Source organism: Pinus tabuliformis, chromosome 3_2 (assembly GCF_031772625.1).
Source record: "Pinus tabuliformis cultivar Carrire ecotype Pingquan chromosome 3_2, CPIR1, whole genome shotgun sequence".
Classification (NCBI taxonomy): domain Eukaryota; kingdom Viridiplantae; phylum Streptophyta; class Pinopsida; order Pinales; family Pinaceae; genus Pinus; species Pinus tabuliformis.
Genome location: NC_142302.1, coordinates 622,885,721 through 622,904,194, shown reverse-complemented (window position 1 = coordinate 622,904,194; position 18,474 = coordinate 622,885,721). Strand labels below are relative to the sequence as shown.

At 39.7% G+C, this 18,474-nt stretch overlaps 1 pseudogene; it reads right to left on the bottom strand.

Annotated features, from left to right (window-relative positions):
* LOC149182169 (protein RTF1 homolog pseudogene) overlaps positions 1 to 16,484 on the bottom strand; it is a 53,994-nt pseudogene extending 37,510 nt beyond the window's left edge.
* Positions 16,485 to 18,474: the final 1,990 nt, after the last annotated feature.

Here is an 18,474-nt window from a genome sequence, read left to right as displayed (position 1 = left end):
TCTTTCCTTCTTTTCCCTTTGCTTGGTTTTCCTTTCTTGATCCAAAGCTAGAGTGCTCCAAGAAAACTCTAAGTGACCAAGCATGTGAGAGAGAGAGAGAATAATGAAAGAGCTCCAAAGCTAAATTGACAAAAGGCCACCAACTGATCCTCAGAAGCCTTTTTATGAATGAGGCTTCTATTTTCTTCATTTTCCATTATTTTCCTTCAATTTCCTCCTCACATGTAATCTGTGACCCTAACCTTACTTTTCTCCTAATTTCTTTTATTTTCATAAATAAATGTGCTAAAAATTCCTTTTTGCCTTTTAATGCCTTTGCCTTAGCCTTTGCCAATTTTCCTTAGCCAAAACACACATCCAATGGTGCCCACTAAGATATCTTGCCCAACATTCAAGTTGGAACACATGCCCCTTAACCGTGGTCTTATTTTTCCTTTATTAACTTTTATTACATGAACTTTTCACCAGGGTGGTTACATATCTCCCCGAATGATGCTAGGTGGTGAGGTTGTCCCTGATGAAATTGAAAATAGTCAAATCATAGAGAACTCTTCCCACCCCTCATCATATCTTCTTTGGCATGAAGACAAATCTTCAAATCAACTTACGCATGAGATCTCACCAATGCATTTATCTTTGAATGTGCTATCAGAAGAGCCTCTTCAACTGAGTAATCTATTTGATGAAGCTGAAAAATTTGGTGAAACCTGTGAAAAATATGGTTGTCATCCAAAGATCAGTTTCAAAATCAGCAACAACAACTATCCTCAAACCATGCATGATTTGGTTCAAGCTTCAAAATGTGATCCTACAATCCTGGAAAGTTCTAGGACCTTCCAGGGAGATGAGGAACTTCAACTTCCATTGATGGTTATTTTAGGATCTTGTGACTCTGGTAAGTTCCCTGAACTAAACCAAATCTAGTTTCTCTTGCACAATTCGTCCATTTACATGGTTTCACTCGATGTGGATTTCCGTGTGGAAAATGTTTAGTATTCCGGGTGTGATATTTCGAATTTTCAATATTTTACTTCTGTTTGAATTCAAGAATCTGTTATAGTTCATTCATCTTCATGCAAATATCTCACATCAAACTTGGGTTGGGAATGTCCATCTCTCATAAATTCATGGAGATGTGAAGTTGATCATCTCAAGGACTATCTTTGCCCACAAGAATCATACTTATCGAATCTATCCCTTAATGGTTTGCTCCTCGGTCTTCTTTTGAATCTTATATTGCATATATGTCCTCTCATCAGACTAGAAATCTCCTTGAGCGATAATGAATGCACAATTTGTCACACAAATCAAGTTCTTCTCCATTCACTGTGCCTCAACCGATCTCATGAATTCGTGGTGCTATCATATTTTTAAAAATATTTTGATGACTATGATGCTTGTACAATTTGTCACCAATTTGAGGAAGGTGGTCTGTCATATCTGGCTCACAAGGAACTTGGTTCGATTGTTCAGAGCATTCACAAGATTGTTCAAATTGATTTTTCTTTGTTTATTGCAAACTAGGAATCTGATGCTTCAAACAACTCATTTGACGAATTCTATGTCTTTGGTGACTATCATTCGACTTATCATTTTCCCATCAGCACATGCAATAATAGTTGTTTCACACCCTTTGGTCTTCACTGTTCAACATCTCTCTATTCAGTTTTTTAACAAGCAGGTGAGGCACTTTAGCCTTCACTGATGGTTATGGCAGGTTATAAGTATCTTGGCATGAGTATTGAGAATGATCAGATTTATTTTCCCTTACAAGAATCCCATCATGATCGTGCTTCTCAAATAAAAATTCATCTTTTCAAAGTTCACGAGGTTTTCAAGAGGGCCATCATGACTTGTACGATCCAATCTTTGAATGGCTGGAATAATCTTACTTGGCAAGCTCTGTAGCAAACAACAAGTTTCTATATTTCCTCACGCTTGCCAAGGAGCTCTGTGTAGATGAATACATATCCACAAGAAGTTTCCTAGGTTCATTGAAAAGTGGTATTCATAAAAAAGGTAAGCATGTGAATTGGATAAGCGAAGTGGGTGTGACACACCTTTCCACCAACAGACAAGACCTTCCTTTTCTTGTGCAAGTTTTTCAAGTTTTTGTATCTTTTATTGCACATCATTTTACATATGTTTTAATTAATCATATATATGTAAATGAAGGTCGGGAACAACTACGGTGGCTTCACTGGAAATTTCATTACACGGAACCTCGACCTTCTAGATTTTAGGTTAGAAGTAGGATTAGTTGCACCATTATCTTTCCATTTCTTGCACCTATTCTGCACTCATTTTCCATACCCTTTTCTTGTTTCCTTATTCTGATTCTACATCATGTTTTCTTTAGCCATTTTGTTTTCTTGACTTCTATTTTGTTTCCTTGTTGTATATTTCAAGTTTCCTCTCGTTTTGTTTTTCTTTCTTTTTGAGTTTCTTTTTTCTTTCTACATGAAGATAAGTGTTGTGCCTGAACCTGTTTTGGCCTTTTAGTATGTGTGTGGCTGAACTATAAAGAGTCTTGTGGCATTTCAACATTTGTCTAGTCTTGTGTCTGTCTTCCTTATAATTGGTTGTATCTTTTGGCTGATGAAGTTCTAACAAAAAATATGATTCGTCTCTAAGGAGAGGTTTGGTCCCACCATGAACCCATGTCTAGTTCAGAAACCTCATGCCTATACACAGTTCTTTCTGCTTTTGTATTCTAAAGCTAATCCAAATAGTAGAAATGAAGAAGGGCGAAAATATAAACAAGAAAATCTAAATCAAAGGTCTCTATATGCTTCTTTGAAGGAACAACCTCTTCTGCTCTCAATAAGTTGGGATCCCTTTCCCGCCCCAAAATAAATAAGCTCCAATGCACAATTCTCTTTAATAAATAAATAAAGGTGAAAGAAGAGAAAGGATTCATGTGCAGAGAGGTGAAGCAAGCAACTCCGCCAGGGTACCATCCAGGTTCACTGGTAGTGGAGAAATGTTTGTGTTCTTGCGTGACTCCGTCATGGTACTGTCCAAGCCTGTTGATAGTGGATCAACACCAGAGATGAAAAAATATACTTTGAAAATTTTAAACTCAAAAGCTAAACTACCCTTCCCAATTCGAAACATTGTGATCATGCTAAATATTATTTTGTGTTCGACCGAGAAGGTATAGAGGGGACCATGGCTGTTCGTGGCATAAGTGAGAAGGCCAAGGTAATTTTCACAATGAATCAATACTCCCTAAAGAACCAAGGCCCTATACGAAAGGAGTTAACCAAAAAAGAGAAGTTGAATCTACAAGTGTGTCGTCAAGTGTTGTAGCAGCTACAACAACCTCCAAAATTTTGGCCTACATTCAAATTTTGGATCCTACTATGGATCATATGATCAATTTCTCCTTATTTACTTATTGGTAATCTTATGATTTCAAGCTCCCTTCTTAAATATTAAGAGTTGTTCACACTTTCATCTTTATATAACATGTGTCATCTTCGGGCATGGGGATTATCGCTTGTCATGAAAAGGGAAGTTTCTTTTGCTTCAATGGGAAATATTTGTGAAAATGAGTTGTTCTCATCATATATACATGTTTCACACTCATTTCCAAAGTTTCACGCACTATTACACAAGTGTCGCCATTATCCTCACAAAGTCTATCATCGAAGCCTCACTTGTCATAAGTGATGAGCCCCAAAAATGTACAAGTATTTGGGCTCATTCAACCTCCTAATTTGGCTTAGTCCACCATTCTCATTTGTTTATTGCATGTTTTTGATTATTTTTATGTTAATAGAGTGAATTTGGTTAGTCATTATGCCAACAAGTCTAACGGGTGCTTTGTGTAGCCTTGTTGGTCAACTTGGAGACAAAATTGAAGGTCTTAATGAGCACTTGGAAGCCAAATTCGTGGGAGAACAAGCTAGAGGATTTGTAGGAAGGTGTCCCCCTCATTTATGGGCCCTTACCTCGAATTCTCCACCATCAGCTCGGAGTTCAAAGGCCACCAAATCAATGAGCACAAGGGCAGCCAAGCAAGTCAAGTTGGACTGCTGTTAACTACAAGTCTTGGGCAGCCAAGTCCCTAACTTTTAGGAGGACTGTTGGGTCCTCAAATTGTATAAATAAGAAGGCTTGGGGCCTCATTTTGGTTAGCTAGTGGGTAGTCATTTTGTAGCCAGTTAGTCATTTTGTTTTAGCCATTAGTTAGCTAGTTTGTAGTTCGATTTTTATGCAATAGATTAGCTTTGCTTTTAGCTCATGTTCAAGTTCTCCTTGTGGACAGTTTTGATGTACTTTTCATTTCTTGATTAATAAAGATGGATCTAGCTTTGCACCAGCTCTAAATCGCTCTTGGGAGGCTGTAGTTCTTGGGGTTGGGCCCATCTCAAGCGCCCAGTACCTCCCTTGTTTATATTTATGTGTTTGCTGCGTTCTTGAAATAAAATCTGCTCTTTAGATCTTGCTTTGTTATTGTAGTTGGTTTTGATGGGTAACGTAGCTTTTTATGCTTAGAATCGATTGGTAGGAGTTTGTATGCATTTAGATCTTTTGGCATGTTCTTGCTCATGTGATGTATATGGTTCTCTTTTCAAACAAGGCTGTTGTTTACTCATTCATTAACAGTTGGATTGAGTTAGCTAGGACTTGGTTTGTTTGCAAGAATTCATTGATTTGTTTGAATAAGCATTGTGCAGGGCATCTCTATCACCTTCATCACCTCCTCATTCATCTGAGCCTCGTTCAGATCAGCTTCTCCATCACCAAGTCTGTTTCCTCATCTCCCATCTACTCTTTTGCCACATAACCCTACCTTCTTGCTTTTCCATTGCCTAAACCTTCGTTGATGCAAGTCAGCCTTCCACATCATCTCACCACTCCATCCATCAGTTCCTAGGTCACTTCAGACCCCCATCCTACCTCCATAACCATCCATGCATCTTCCATCAACCATCCATCCTCAAACATCCCATTTCAGAACATCCTGTAGAAGAATTGCAGACCTTCCTGTAGAAACCCCTGCGTTTCCTGTAGAATCCCCTGCAGACATCTTGTAGGAGGCCACTCACTCGGTTGCTGAGCCTCTGAACGTGAGGAACCTCTGTGGACTGATGCTAAGGATCTCTGGGGACCTCTCCTAGCCTCCCCAACCTTTCCCAAGCTTTCCTTCCTTCCGCATCACATCTGCACAACCAAACCCTAATAAGCACAAAATCACAATCACTCCATCCACTTAAAGAAAAAATACGAAAACATGTATTTTAAGATGCAAGTAGATTAGGTTCATGCATTTTCACTTATTAGAAGTAATGGCATCATTGGTAGAAGTTTCCTTCACATTCTTTGCATCATAGAGGTTAGACTAGTTAAATTAGGGTTTCCTAGGGTTTCCATGTTTTGATTTGCTTTCAGTTCATTTTTGCCAAGTAGATTAGTCTTCTTTGAGCTAGCTTTCGTCCATCATTTAACAAGCTTCTTCTGAGAACCTATAGAAGTTGGCTTGAGCCCTAGCGGACTTGTGCCAGCTGACCAAGTGACAGCTGCGACAAGAGCTAGTACTTGTGCATACAACACCGTCGCTTCCAAGTTTGTACGAACTACCGGGTTGATAAAATTAAGAGACAGGAAGCCCCAGGAGTTGTAGCATTATTGCTACAATACTGGAGCTCACCATCTTTTTGGCGCCGTTGCCGGGGAAGCGGCAGAGTATTGGTGATTGTTGCTATTCTTCTATTTTCTACTACAACCTTCTGCTAAGTAGTTTATTTCATTTCCATTATGCAATTTTGTTTATGCAAAAGTAGATTAGCACTTCCTGCTTTCATAGATTAGTATTTCCTGCTTTCATAGATTATCATTTCAATTCCGCAATTTCATTTCTGCAAGCATAGATTAGCATTTCAATTTCGCAAGCGTAGCCTAGCATTTCATTCCTGCAATTTCATTTGAGCAAGATAGATTAGTCCTTTCCTGCTTTCATTTCAATTCCGCATTTTCATTTTAGCAAGATAGTTAGTTGCAGTTCAATTTATTTCAGTTTTGCAAGTAGAAGTAGAAAAAAATGAAAAAAAATCAAGCAAAAAGATTTCATTTCATGCCTTGTAGGAGTAGAGATAAGTTAGAAAAATGATTGCAAAACACCCCCACTGCTTCACACAGCCTTCTCTCTTCTTCGATGGCTGTGATTGAAGAACCCCTGGGTGGACATCAAGACATATTTGAAGAACCTCTAGGGGAGAAGAAGAAGAAAACATTCCTCTGGAGCAAATGGCTACAAGCAGAAATGTTGGGAGCAACATCTTGTCCAAAGATGAATTTGAAAATCAGCTGGAAGATTTCAAGAGTGATATGAGGCAGTTTCTTGCCATGCAACTGGATACCTTGCGGATCCAAAAGAAGCAAGAAGAAGCCAAGAGGGCTTTGGCCATTTTTTGTCCTAGGTGCACTAGAAGGCATCCTAGGAACGAATGTCCATTGTACTCCATAGAAGTGTGTTTTGTCTGTGAAGAATACCATCCTACAGATCAGTGCCCTTCCTTACCCAGAATCAAAGCTGCATATCAAAGAGCCAAAGGAGCCACTGAATCACTCTACTATATGAACCAAAGGAGGCCATATGGACCTAGATCTTACCAACAAGAACTGCAAGGGACACCCGAGACCTATTATGACCCCTATCAAGCCACTCTCATGCCTTCTTGGGGTCCCCCTACTCATCCTTCCTGGTCTACACCTCCTCTTTGGTCATATCCTCCTTGTTCCTTCACAGATCCATATTATGCCCAACCAGTTGCTCATTCATTTCACTCTTATGCTCAGCCACAGCCTCAGTGGAATGCACCTTATCAGGAGTGGAGGCCCCAGTACAACTCTCATCCCGCTCATTTTCCTCCACCACCTGCTCATCCACAACCATCGCCTCCTCCTCCACCAAGGCAACCCCAAATGCCTACTCAACCACAATGCCATCCATCTCCATCTCAATTTCACACCTCCACTCAGCTACCCGTTGCACCATTTCCAAAACCATGCAATGGAGCAGCTCAACCAAATTGCAAATCTGAGGCACAACATGTGCAAATGACTCCTCTTGAGCTCAATGATGTTCACCAAAGCTCAGGAAGAGTGTTGCAAAACAAAGATTATATTGACAACATTGAAGGACCAAAGGAAAAAGAAGATTCAGAAGAGGAAATCAAAGAACCATGGGCTGCACTTGATCAAGTGAAGAGATCAGAATCAGAGATCAAGAAAGCTTCCTCATGGTTACCATCAAACCCTCCATGTAGTCAAGAGAAAGAACAACAAAAAGAGAAAGAAGAGGAAGTCATGTTAGAAGGTGACATGAAACATGATTCAGATCATAAAAAGGACCAAGGATATCAAAGCTGTATTGAGACATGGTTCCAGACAGTCACTAAGTTGCAGCAGTACTCTCTTCCTCAGCTATGTTTTGTACTTTCAAAGTCAGATCATTTTGTCTCTGAAATTTGGATAGTTGTCAAAGCATGCATTCCGAGCCTTCACATCATTTTGTCTCTAATCTTGATGTGCACATGGCTCCATTGGAAGTATTCTTATACTTGAAAATGATTTTGTTTTTTTTCAAGTAGGGTAGGGTAGATAAAAAAGAAAAAGAAAAAAAGAGGAAAAAAGAAAAAGAAAAAAAAATGAAAAAAGAGGAAAATAGAAATCTAAGGTGAAAACCTCCTCGGAGGCGCCTTAGATTGGCTCATTGATTGAAAACCTCCATGAGGCGGTCAATGGGTTGGAAAAAAAGAGAAAAGAGAATAAGATCTTTGGGTGAAAACCTCCCTTGGAGGCGCCCAAGGCAGGCAATTAGGGTGAAAACCTCCATGAGGCGCCCTAGTTGTTTTTCAAAAAAAAAAAAAAGAGAAAAAAGAAAAAGAAAAATGAAGCTAATCTCCATTGAATAAGTTCATGTTGCAGCAATGACATTGCAGGTTAAAGAAGGACGTTTCATGACAGGAGGAGCACTCAAATCAAAGACAAAGGAGTTTTTGTGCCTTCTACAGGAAGTTTCGTATCTTCTACAGGAAGCTTACAAAAAAGCCAAATTGATCTCCGAGGAGGACCTGAAGGCTTGGAATATGTCCATGAGGCCTACCAACATCCATGTTTCCATTCCTCACCCCTTTTCCATTATTTTTTTCATGTCATTATGCTTCTTTCCTCAAAACTATGTCTTCTACAGGAAGCTCTGTATTTCTACAGGAAACATCCTGTAGAACCTTTGGACGAGCCAAATACAATTTCAAAAGTGAATATGATGATGGGAGTCTATTGGTTAGGCCTGCAAGCACTTGTGTGTCCATCCCTTGCCTTTCTCCATCATTTGTCCACCTCATTTGCTTCTCATTGTGCTTCTACAGGAACTTCCTGTAGAAATTGTGGGAAACTAGGCATGCATTTCAAAAAGTGGTTTGGCAAGCATGGTAGCTTCCTCAAGGGTTCAGAAGCCCTCATGCAATCTTCCAACTCCTCCTCCATCATCTCCATACCTGCATCACAGCCAAAATTCATTTTGTCATACCATGCAAACACATGCAAAGTGCCTTGAAGCAAAAATCCATAGAGCAGAATTTGTTTTTGCCATAACTTGAAAACCATGCATCCATTTGACAAACCGTTTTATGGGGTATTGTACAAGGTTGATGACAACATGCCTGAGCAGTTTCATGCAATTCCGGTGCACGGTTTCCAAGAAATCAGCCTCCATCACCATCAGCCATTTTTGCGTTGTCTCCATATCCGTGCATCCATTTTAAAACATGTTTCATGGGGAGATGCACATGGGTGATAGTAGCCTACCCAAGGAGTTTCAGCCGATTCCGATGCACGGTTTCCGAGAAATCAAGCTCTGAAATCTTCAGCCATTTTCCATTTTTCTCGAAATTCGTGCATCCATTGATCACGAATTTTCTATGGGAGATGCATAATGATGGTAGTAACATGCTCACCGAGTTTCAGATAAAACCGATCTACCGTTTGGGAGAAATGGAAAAAAGAAGTTCTGGTTGTGACCATGCAGCAGCAGCAGCTTGAACGGGCAGAGTTGAACGTGGAAATGAACGCGTGCAGCTTAGATCTGTCCAGAGGGCACCTGCACAAGAAAAAACAGCCATAAATCATCAGTTAAGCCACCATACATGCAGCAAATGAAGATCAACACATGCATGCAGCAACACGCTTCACAATCAGCCGTTTAACTTGCAGGTACGTGACTAAACTTGTTCCTCTGTTTGCATGAATCTAATCTAAAGCAATGCATGAATGAATGAGATGAGTGGGTTCAGCCAAGAAGGGAGCCACGTTCAATTGCACTCAGCAAGGCAAAAATCACGCACGCATGGATCAACCATTCACGTGAAGTTCAAAACAAAACACAGTCAGTTGGGGGATTAACTAAACTCTAGTGCAACTAATGGAATTGAATACAAGCAGAGAACAAATAGATAACAATAGCAGTTCATGACATTACTTCAATTCGAAAAAGCCAGCACGCATGTCTCTGCCACCTCACCACAAATCAAGCAGTGAATAAAGGAAAGCTCGGTTGAAGACTCACGTAATTGTTGTTCAGGTACACTTGCTAACTGTTGTTCATTTACACTTGCAAATGTTAAAATCACGTCCTTCATCAAGTTTTTGGCTTGTTAACAATTCTCCCACATGCAAAGATCATTGAAAGGCGCAGAGACATCCTACAGGCGTTTCTACAGGATGTCGTCTACAGGAAAGTGCAACAGAGTCTTTTCAAAAGCAGAGAAGCCCAAGTTTTTTCTTCATCCAGTTGAAACTTGAAGAAAGCCTATTGTTTAGCTGAAGTCAAGATTGTTGCAAAACAACTACAGCCCAGGGACAAATGGATTGCTTCTCCGTGGCAGAGTTTGGACAGACTAAACAGGGATAGAGTGCGAAGTCTTGAGCACAAGAAGCACTTGAATGAAAGCAAGGAAAAGAGCTCGAGATTATGAAGTTTTTCCAGATAGAACATTATTTTCTGACTTCAAATGCTCTGCTACCTCATTGGTGAGTCTTCACCAAGGAATTGATTATGGGATAGAACTGTATATTTTGAAGTGATTCATACCATTCAAAGTTATCCAAAACAGTAGAGGGAAAAATGACCAGAGAGTTCTTAGTTATAGATAAGCTTGCATTGAAGGATATTGATGAAAGTTTATCCCTCTTGGAGAAAGCCCCCTGCTTCATTGAACGACATGGAAATCAAAGAGTAAGAATACCTTTGGTAGGTTCTTTCATCTCTTAGGAATTGTATGAGATTTTCTTCAAAATAATTTGAATTTATCCTAGACCAATATGGAACATGGGGAGAATTAATTGTTGAGGAAAGATGCCATCTCTGCAATATGATCATGAATTCAAAACAGAGCAGTAGAATGTTGATAAAGAAATGAATTCAGCAGTGTCTATAACTAAAATTGTTGACATGAAGTTCTTATTTTCCTTGAGACACATGCAGAGCCATAAATGAAACAATTGACTGCCAATTTTGTTGTCAAAATTTTGCTAGATGACCAGGAAGAAAGTAATTAATTTCTGCTGAGTTTTTCTAGTAATTATACTCTTACGAAAAATAACCCATGAATAAAAGCAGGAATATATTTTCCAAAAAGGGTCAGATGACGCAAAGATTTTGTATCATATACTTCCATAGATGACAAAGATTATTCTTTCAAACATGGATATGGGACAGCTCATAAAACAGGAAAAGCAGCAGGCAGTGGGAAGAACCAAAGCAAAGAAGCATGGTTTCATGACAGTGATGAAAGGACACGAGAACATGTTGTCATGATATGTGTTGGAATAAATGGTGAACTGAATTGTTGAAAAAATGAATGAAGAGTTTTGGCCAAAGATATCAGTCCTTTTAACAGTGAAGAAAAAGAGCAGAAAGGGGGAGAAGATGAAGGCTGCCACAGCCCAGCTGAAAGGAAAATCGCCCACAGCCAAGCCAGAACTCAGCTACAGGACTGTTTCTACAGGAAGACAGAGACTGTTTCTACAGGAAGCCAGCGAACAGTTTCTACAGGAAAGTCTGAAAAGCGGGAAGCCAAAGGAGAAATTGGCCGAGATGCTAGCCAAGGAAGTCACCAAGGCCATCAAAGACAAGGGGAGAGATTTGGTTGCTCAGAGGATGAGCAACACTTTCAGTAGGGGGGTGATGATGAGCCCCAAAAATGTACAATTATTTGGGCTCATTCAACCTCCTAATTTGGCTTAGTCCACCATTCTCATTTGTTTATTGCATGTTTTTTATTATTTTTATGTTAATAGAGTGAATTTGGTTAGTCATTATGCCAACAAGTCTAATGGGTGCTTTGTGTAGCCTTGTTGGTCAACTTGGAGACAAAATTGAAGGTCTTAATGAGCACCTGGAATCCAAATTCGTGGGAGAACAAGCTAGAGGATTTGTAGGAAGGTGTCCCCCTCATTTATGGGCCCTTACCTCAAATTCTCCACCATTAGCTCGGAGTTCAAAGGCCACCAAATCAATGAGCACAAGGGCAGCCAAGCAAGTCAAGTTGGACTGCTGTTAACTACAAGTCTTGGGCAGCCAAGTCCCTAACTTTTAGGAGGACTGTTGGGTCCTCAAATTGTATAAATAAGAAGGCTTGGGGCCTCATTTTGGTTAGCTAGTGGGTAGTCATTTTGTTTTAGCCATTAGTTAGCTAGTTTGTAGTTCGATTTTTATGCAATAGATTAGCTTTGCTTTCAGCTCATGTTCAAGTTCTCCTTGTGGACAGTTTTGATGTACTTTTCATTTCTTGATTAATAAAGATGGATCTAGCTTTGCACCAGCTCTAAATCGCTCTTGGGAGGCTGTAGTTCTTGGGGTTGGGCCCATCTCAAGCGCCCAGTACCTCCCTTGTTTATATTTATGTGTTTGCTGCGTTCTTGAAATAAAATCTACACTTTAGATCTTGCTTTGTTATTGTAGTTGGTTTTGATGGGTAACGTAGCTTTTTATGCTTAGAATCGATTGGTAGGAGTTTGTATGCATTTAGATCTTTTGGCATGTTCTTGCTCATGTGATGTATATGGTTCTCTTTTCAAACAAGGCTGCTGTTTACTCATTCATTAACAGTTGGATTGAGTTAGCTAGGACTTGGTTTGTTTGCAATAATTCATTGATTTGTTTGAATAAGCATTGTGCAGGGCATCTCTATCACCTTCATCACCTCCTCATTCATCTGAGCCTCGTTCAGATCAGCTTCTCCATCACCAAGTCTGTTTCCTCATCTCCCATCTACTCTTTTGCCACATAACCCTACCTTCTTGCTTTTCCATTGCCTAAACCTTCGTTGATGCAAGTCAGCCTTCCACATCATCTCACCACTCCATCCATCAGTTCCTAGGTCACTTCAGACCCCCATCCTACCTCCATAACCATCCATGCATCTTCCATCAACCATCCATCCTCAAACATCCCATTTCAGAACATCCTGTAGAAGAATTGCAGACCTTCCTGTAGAAACCCCTGCGTTTCCTATAGAATCCCCTGCAGACATCCTATAGGAGGCCACTCACTCGGTTGCTGAGCCTCTGAACGTGAGGAACCTCTGTGGACTGATGCTAAGGATCTCTGGGGACCTCTCCTAGCCTCCCCAACCTTTCCCAAGCTTTCCTTCCTTCCGCATCACATCTGCACAACCAAACCCTAATAAGCACAAAATCACAATCACTCCATCCACTTAAAGAAAAAATACAAAAACATGTCTTTTAAGATGCAAGTAGATTAGATTCATGCATTTTCACTTATTAGAAGTAATGGCATCATTGGTAGAAGTTTCCTTCACATTCTTTGCATCATAGAGGTTAGACTAGTTAAATTAGGGTTTCCTAGGGTTTCCATGTTTTGATTTGCTTTCAGTTCATTTTTGCCAAGTAGATTAGTCTTCTTTGAGCTAGCTTTCGTCCATCATTTAACAAGCTTCTTCTGAGAGCCTATAGAAGTTGGCTTGAGCCCTAGCGGACTTGTGCCAGCTGACCAAGTGAGAGCTGCGACAAGAGCTAGTACTTGTGCATACAGCACCGTCGCTTCCAAGTTTGTACGAACTACCGGGTTGATAAAATTAAGAGACAGGAAGCCCCAGGAGTTGTAGCAATATTGCTACAATACTGGAGCTCACCAATAAGGTACCACAAAGATTGTTTCATTAAGCAAAGCACGTTTTCATATGTTGTGGATGGTATATGTTGCAACACTAAGTGCTCAAGTGTATGATCATAGTCAAGTTCTATCACTATTCACATCAGTTCCACTAATCCCACATTTAGCCAAATTCTGAAGTATTCCAAGCAACCTAGCCTCATCCAACTTACTTAAACTGCGCACTTCGCATCTGTAACCCTCAAGGTTTTTCCTTTATTTATAGAATGGCACAATGTGCAGAAATCCCAGCTTCCCTTGGCATCCAAAACTATGCAATGGCTTCCTCCAGTGTCCTTCCCTCAACTGGAACCCACTATCTCTAGAAATGACACAGTTTTTTCCCTCAAGCATCTTAGTTTCCCAGTCCATCTTGCCTCCTAAAACTACACATATTTGTACTCCCAGGGCCTTATCCCACAAAAACCATTTCTTGCTTAAATTGGAAAATATTGTCTCTCAGTGGCCACTGTGAAATTCTTTACCTCAGTGAGGGTTGTGAAGAAATTTCCCTCAGTCTAGACTGAGCTGCACACTATGTAGTCTTGATGATAAAGCTGGACCCTTGGCTAATTGATCTACACAATTGCATTGTCATTGGGCATTCTCCCCTGGCCTATCACTTAGTGCCGACCCAGTTTATGAATACAAGTGCAACATATCAGACTAGGGGTTTATAAGATTGATGTCATCTTGTCATGATTGGATTACAAATATAGGAATTCTACTAGGCTATGGTAAAATGATGAAGAGGTGATGAAGAAGGAGGACATGCTAGATGACATTCAAGGAGCTGAGGATAAAATTTAGTTATCAGATAAGAAGACCAAGGAACCTGGGTATGATAGAAGATTGAGATCACACAAAGACTCCATTTGATGCATAACCCTTTGGAGGGTAGGTATGGTAAACAAAGAACATATTTTTGAAATACACCTCCTAGTGTAGCATGAAGGACTGCTTATCATTTTCATATCATTAAGTCTTCAATGAAATGCATGGTTGCAAACACTAAAATTCATTCCATGTGTTTCCTCTAATTATCTTGCTCCCTTTCGCTTGTTGAACCAATTACCGTCTTTTGGCATCTTTGGCTGCTATGACATGTTTGCGAACCTTTTCTAGTGATCTCGAAGGTTGGGCTTTTTGTAGATGAGTTTTCCTAGCCATGTAAACACATGACACACTCATGCAAAATATCTTGAGCACTGTTGCACAAGTATCATCATAGTCATCCTAAAGTCTATCCCAAGTGTCACACTTGTCATTTCTTGACGTAAGGTAGTCCCTCAGAGGGTAAAATTTTGCTTGTTGCTCCGATGGTGTGTAGTTTTCATGTCCTCAAAGTATTCTAAGTGTCTGGTCACAGTTTGAGTTCATCATGAGTCCATATTTTCCCTCACACTTAGCCATTTTTGGAAATATTCTCGGCTGGGAAACTCAGCTTCATTGACCCTCGACTGAGCTATGCACTACATAGTCTCATCCCTCAATGATGTGACCTTGCTGACTAGAACTATGTAATGCACAGTAATTATCCTCCAAGGCAATTGCAATGCATAATTCTAGAGTTTAAAAACCTTCATTGATTCATAGAATTACGCAACAGTCCCATCAAGTCCGGCTTGAACTACGCATTTCACATTTTCAGTTTTCAAGATTTTCCCTTGCCTGTTGGAATCTCGCAGTGCGCAGAGAGCCCAACCTCCCTTGGCCTCTAGAACTACACAAAGGTGTCTCCCAGTGTCCTCCCTCAACCAAAGCTCATTGTCCTCAAGAAATGCACATATTTTTCCTCTAGGTCCCTCTAATGGCCAATCCTCCTTACCTCTGGAAATTGCATAGATCTATCTTCGAGGGTCTCATCTCGTATCAGTCACTATCTGCCTAAATTGCGTAATCCTAACTCTCAGTGGCCATTGCACAATTTTTTTCTCTAGTGGGGACTATGTTGGACAATCCCTTAGTCAAGCCTAAGCTGTGCTATGTGTAGTCTCAGTGATCAAGCCCTCTCCCTGTCACCTGGAACTATGCAATGCGTAGTTACTGGGCTGTCTCTCCAAGCCTGTTACTTGTCCCGGGGTCAGTCCATGGATAACAATGCAACATCTTAGACTAGGGAGTTTTTGGGTTTGATGTCACCTCGTCATGAGTGAATTGTAGGAACATGCACACTGTTAGATCATGGTGAGATGATTAAGAAGGAGAAGAAGTAGGAAGCATGTGTGAAGAATCACTTACAGTTGGATAGACAAAGGAATCGATCAAGAGCAAGAAGAAGGAACACATATATGCAACCACCTCTCAAGACAAAAATATCATTGCAGACACCGCATCATCCAGCTATGTGAAGGAGAAGAGAAAGCACATCCAATAACACATCTATCACTCAGCAGCAACAACGGCTTGACAGTGCAACCTTAGCAATCCAATCCATGTCAATAGTGTCATGTTGAGTCGTGTGATGAGTTGTCAAATGCTACATCACTATTATGAGTCGTGTCTATTGTAAATCAAATGTATTGTAAAGTAGAATTCCAATGGACACACATGAATATGAAGAGTCATGTAAGTTGAAAAGCCATAGGAAGTTGAACAGTCATGAGGGTAGTCAAAGAGTCACAAGGGGAGGCATCACCCTTGGTTATATATACCCCCTCATTGTATGAGAAAAGGAATTTTCACCTTGGTCCTCCTACAAGGTATTAGAGAGATCAATTAGTTCTTTGAGGAGCAAAGATTGGCTGAATGTCCCACTACTAGGGCCAAAATAGGGGTGACCGATCAACAGAGACTAAAAATTAAGACGAGTAGACAATAGAACAAAGCTTTGGTGCATTCGAACTTCTGATTAAATTTGAAGTTTCCTAAACAAAAGATCTGAGATAGTGACCTCTCTTCAACCAAACATGCACGCGCAACACAACTTCTCTCCATGAGTCTTCAATACGCTTTTGCCTTAAAGCTCAAGGTTCTTTTGGATATAGAAACTGTCCTCAGACAGGCAGCCCAGTAGGCTTCGATATTAATAAAAACAAGAGGAATACATAAAGCTTAATACAATAAGAGATCTTAGAGTTCTCTGTCAAGCGATGATCCTGAACTTCTGCAGACCCTTTCTTATATAGACTTCCTAGCGAATCTAATCCTAGCTAAGAGATGATGTAAAAGCGGAAATTATTGAGGGTCCTGTCGGTATTTCTTTCATTGACGGTGTCTACTCACCTTTTTCCAGTACAATGATTTTAGCTACAACATGTGACCACATTATCACATTGCTAGCTAAAGGTTCTACCATGGTCCCATCAGAATCCTATATGAATCATAATCATTATCATGATCAGAAGAATCATGTGCTGGCTTGTACTCATTGAGTATCTTCTAGTAGTGGCATTCTATTAGCCGGTTGTATTCTTCATCGATATCTGCTGCTGGGTCCTGAGCATCTGTCAAATCTTCTCGGAAAGTAGATGCTGTTACTTTTCCTTTGGCATCTTCATCTAACATTATTGTCCTCCTGGATGCTGCTTTTGAAGATTCTCCCTTTTCCATATTTTTATTTATCCTGTGGAGGCCCGGTTGCTGAGGTGTGTACATGGCTTCTTGTTTCTCCCACTTGTTAAGAAAAGGTAAAGCACTGATCTCAATGTCTAGAAAAGAATATTTAAAGACATTTCTTACTGTGGGTGATCTTTGCACTGCCAATTCGATGCCATTTAGGAGTTCACATTTAAAAATTTGAAACATATTAGTTGAAATCTCGATTGCATATGAAACCCATTTTTTGAATTATTACTCATAAAATCTTTGTGTTGCCAGCCTAATTCGAAAATCATTAATGTGCAGATCCTTTTTGAAATCATCAAACTTATTATATGGATGACATTGTTATTCCAATTAGGTGAGATAACATTGATAGTTACCAAAGCCTTTTGATTAACCACAAATTTTAGTACTTTGGGTTCTCCTTGTAAATCATCCATTTTTTGCAGAATTTGTAGTTTTTCTGCCAGCTTTAAATTTCCAAATTCATGGAACCAACCAGCATGTTGCTTAATAATTTCTTCATTGTTGTTGGTTTCGATTTCTCCTATCCTTTCATGGCTGAAAACCTGTGCAAACAGATTGGGATCAATACTTTGTCTTAATCTGAGGCTGTGAAAATCCCAAGGGGATGAGAAAGTTCTGAGATATTGCATCGTCCGTTGAATGCACTGAGATATCCTGGTAGTTGTCTTTTCTGTAGAAGCCCTCTTTTATCTCCCAATCAGCAAATCCTTCAAATATCTCATATTGAGGAAAAGTATCATTTGCTACATAATTCTCATCAAACCTTTGTAAGAAAGAGGCTTCTAATTCTTCAAAAATGTCAGGAATTCTTAAAGATAAAATAAATTTTCCTAATTCAGGCTTTATAGGAATATATTCAAGATCTAAGAGCTTTGCTCCTGTGAAAATGCTAAGAGAAAAATCCACTCCTCCAATAAGTTGATGAAAATTCAAAACTTTGAGGGTCCAGATCATTTTTTCAGTGTACTCGCTAGACCATAGATCAGATAAACTTCTAAAAAAGATTTTTACCTTCATATTAGGCAAAGGATATATCTTTACCAGTGTATCATCTAGGCCCAGAGAAGTACCTATATTATTGGATTTCCATGCTTGGAATTTTCGTATCCAAGTATTTCTCCTCAGTCTCATTCCTACAACCCTTTTCATTTCTGCTACGATGTGGCTTGCATGTCCTTCAAATAGCCTGAATCTGTTAAGGAATGTAGAAAAACTATCATCTTGTGGACCTTTACCTGGAATGGTAAAGCATGAACCTGTACAAGTCATGAATGCTTTATTCATATCCCTAGTTAATGAATCTGTTAGAAAATTTGAATTACCTATGATCCACTCAACTTCAAAATCAAACTGTTGGAACCAAATCTGCCAAGCAAGAATTCTTCCCTTTGTAATCTGTCTTGATATTTTGGCAGATAGAAAATATTTGAAATTCTTGGAGTTTTTTTTGATGAAGAATTTTACGGGAGTAAGATATAACTCAAATCGTTGTATCCCGTTGAATATAGCCAATGTTTCTTTTTCGGCTATGAAGTAATTCTTTTGACTGGGTGTAAATTCACCCGAAGCATAAGCAAAAAGTTTTTCTTCACCTTTCTCCCTTCGTTCTAAAAGAATGGCTGCCCAAAAATCTAGAGAAGCATCAGTTTGGAGAATAAGCAAACCATCACCTGGTGGCTGAAGCTTTGGCAGTTGTTGGCATTCTGCTTTCAATTGTT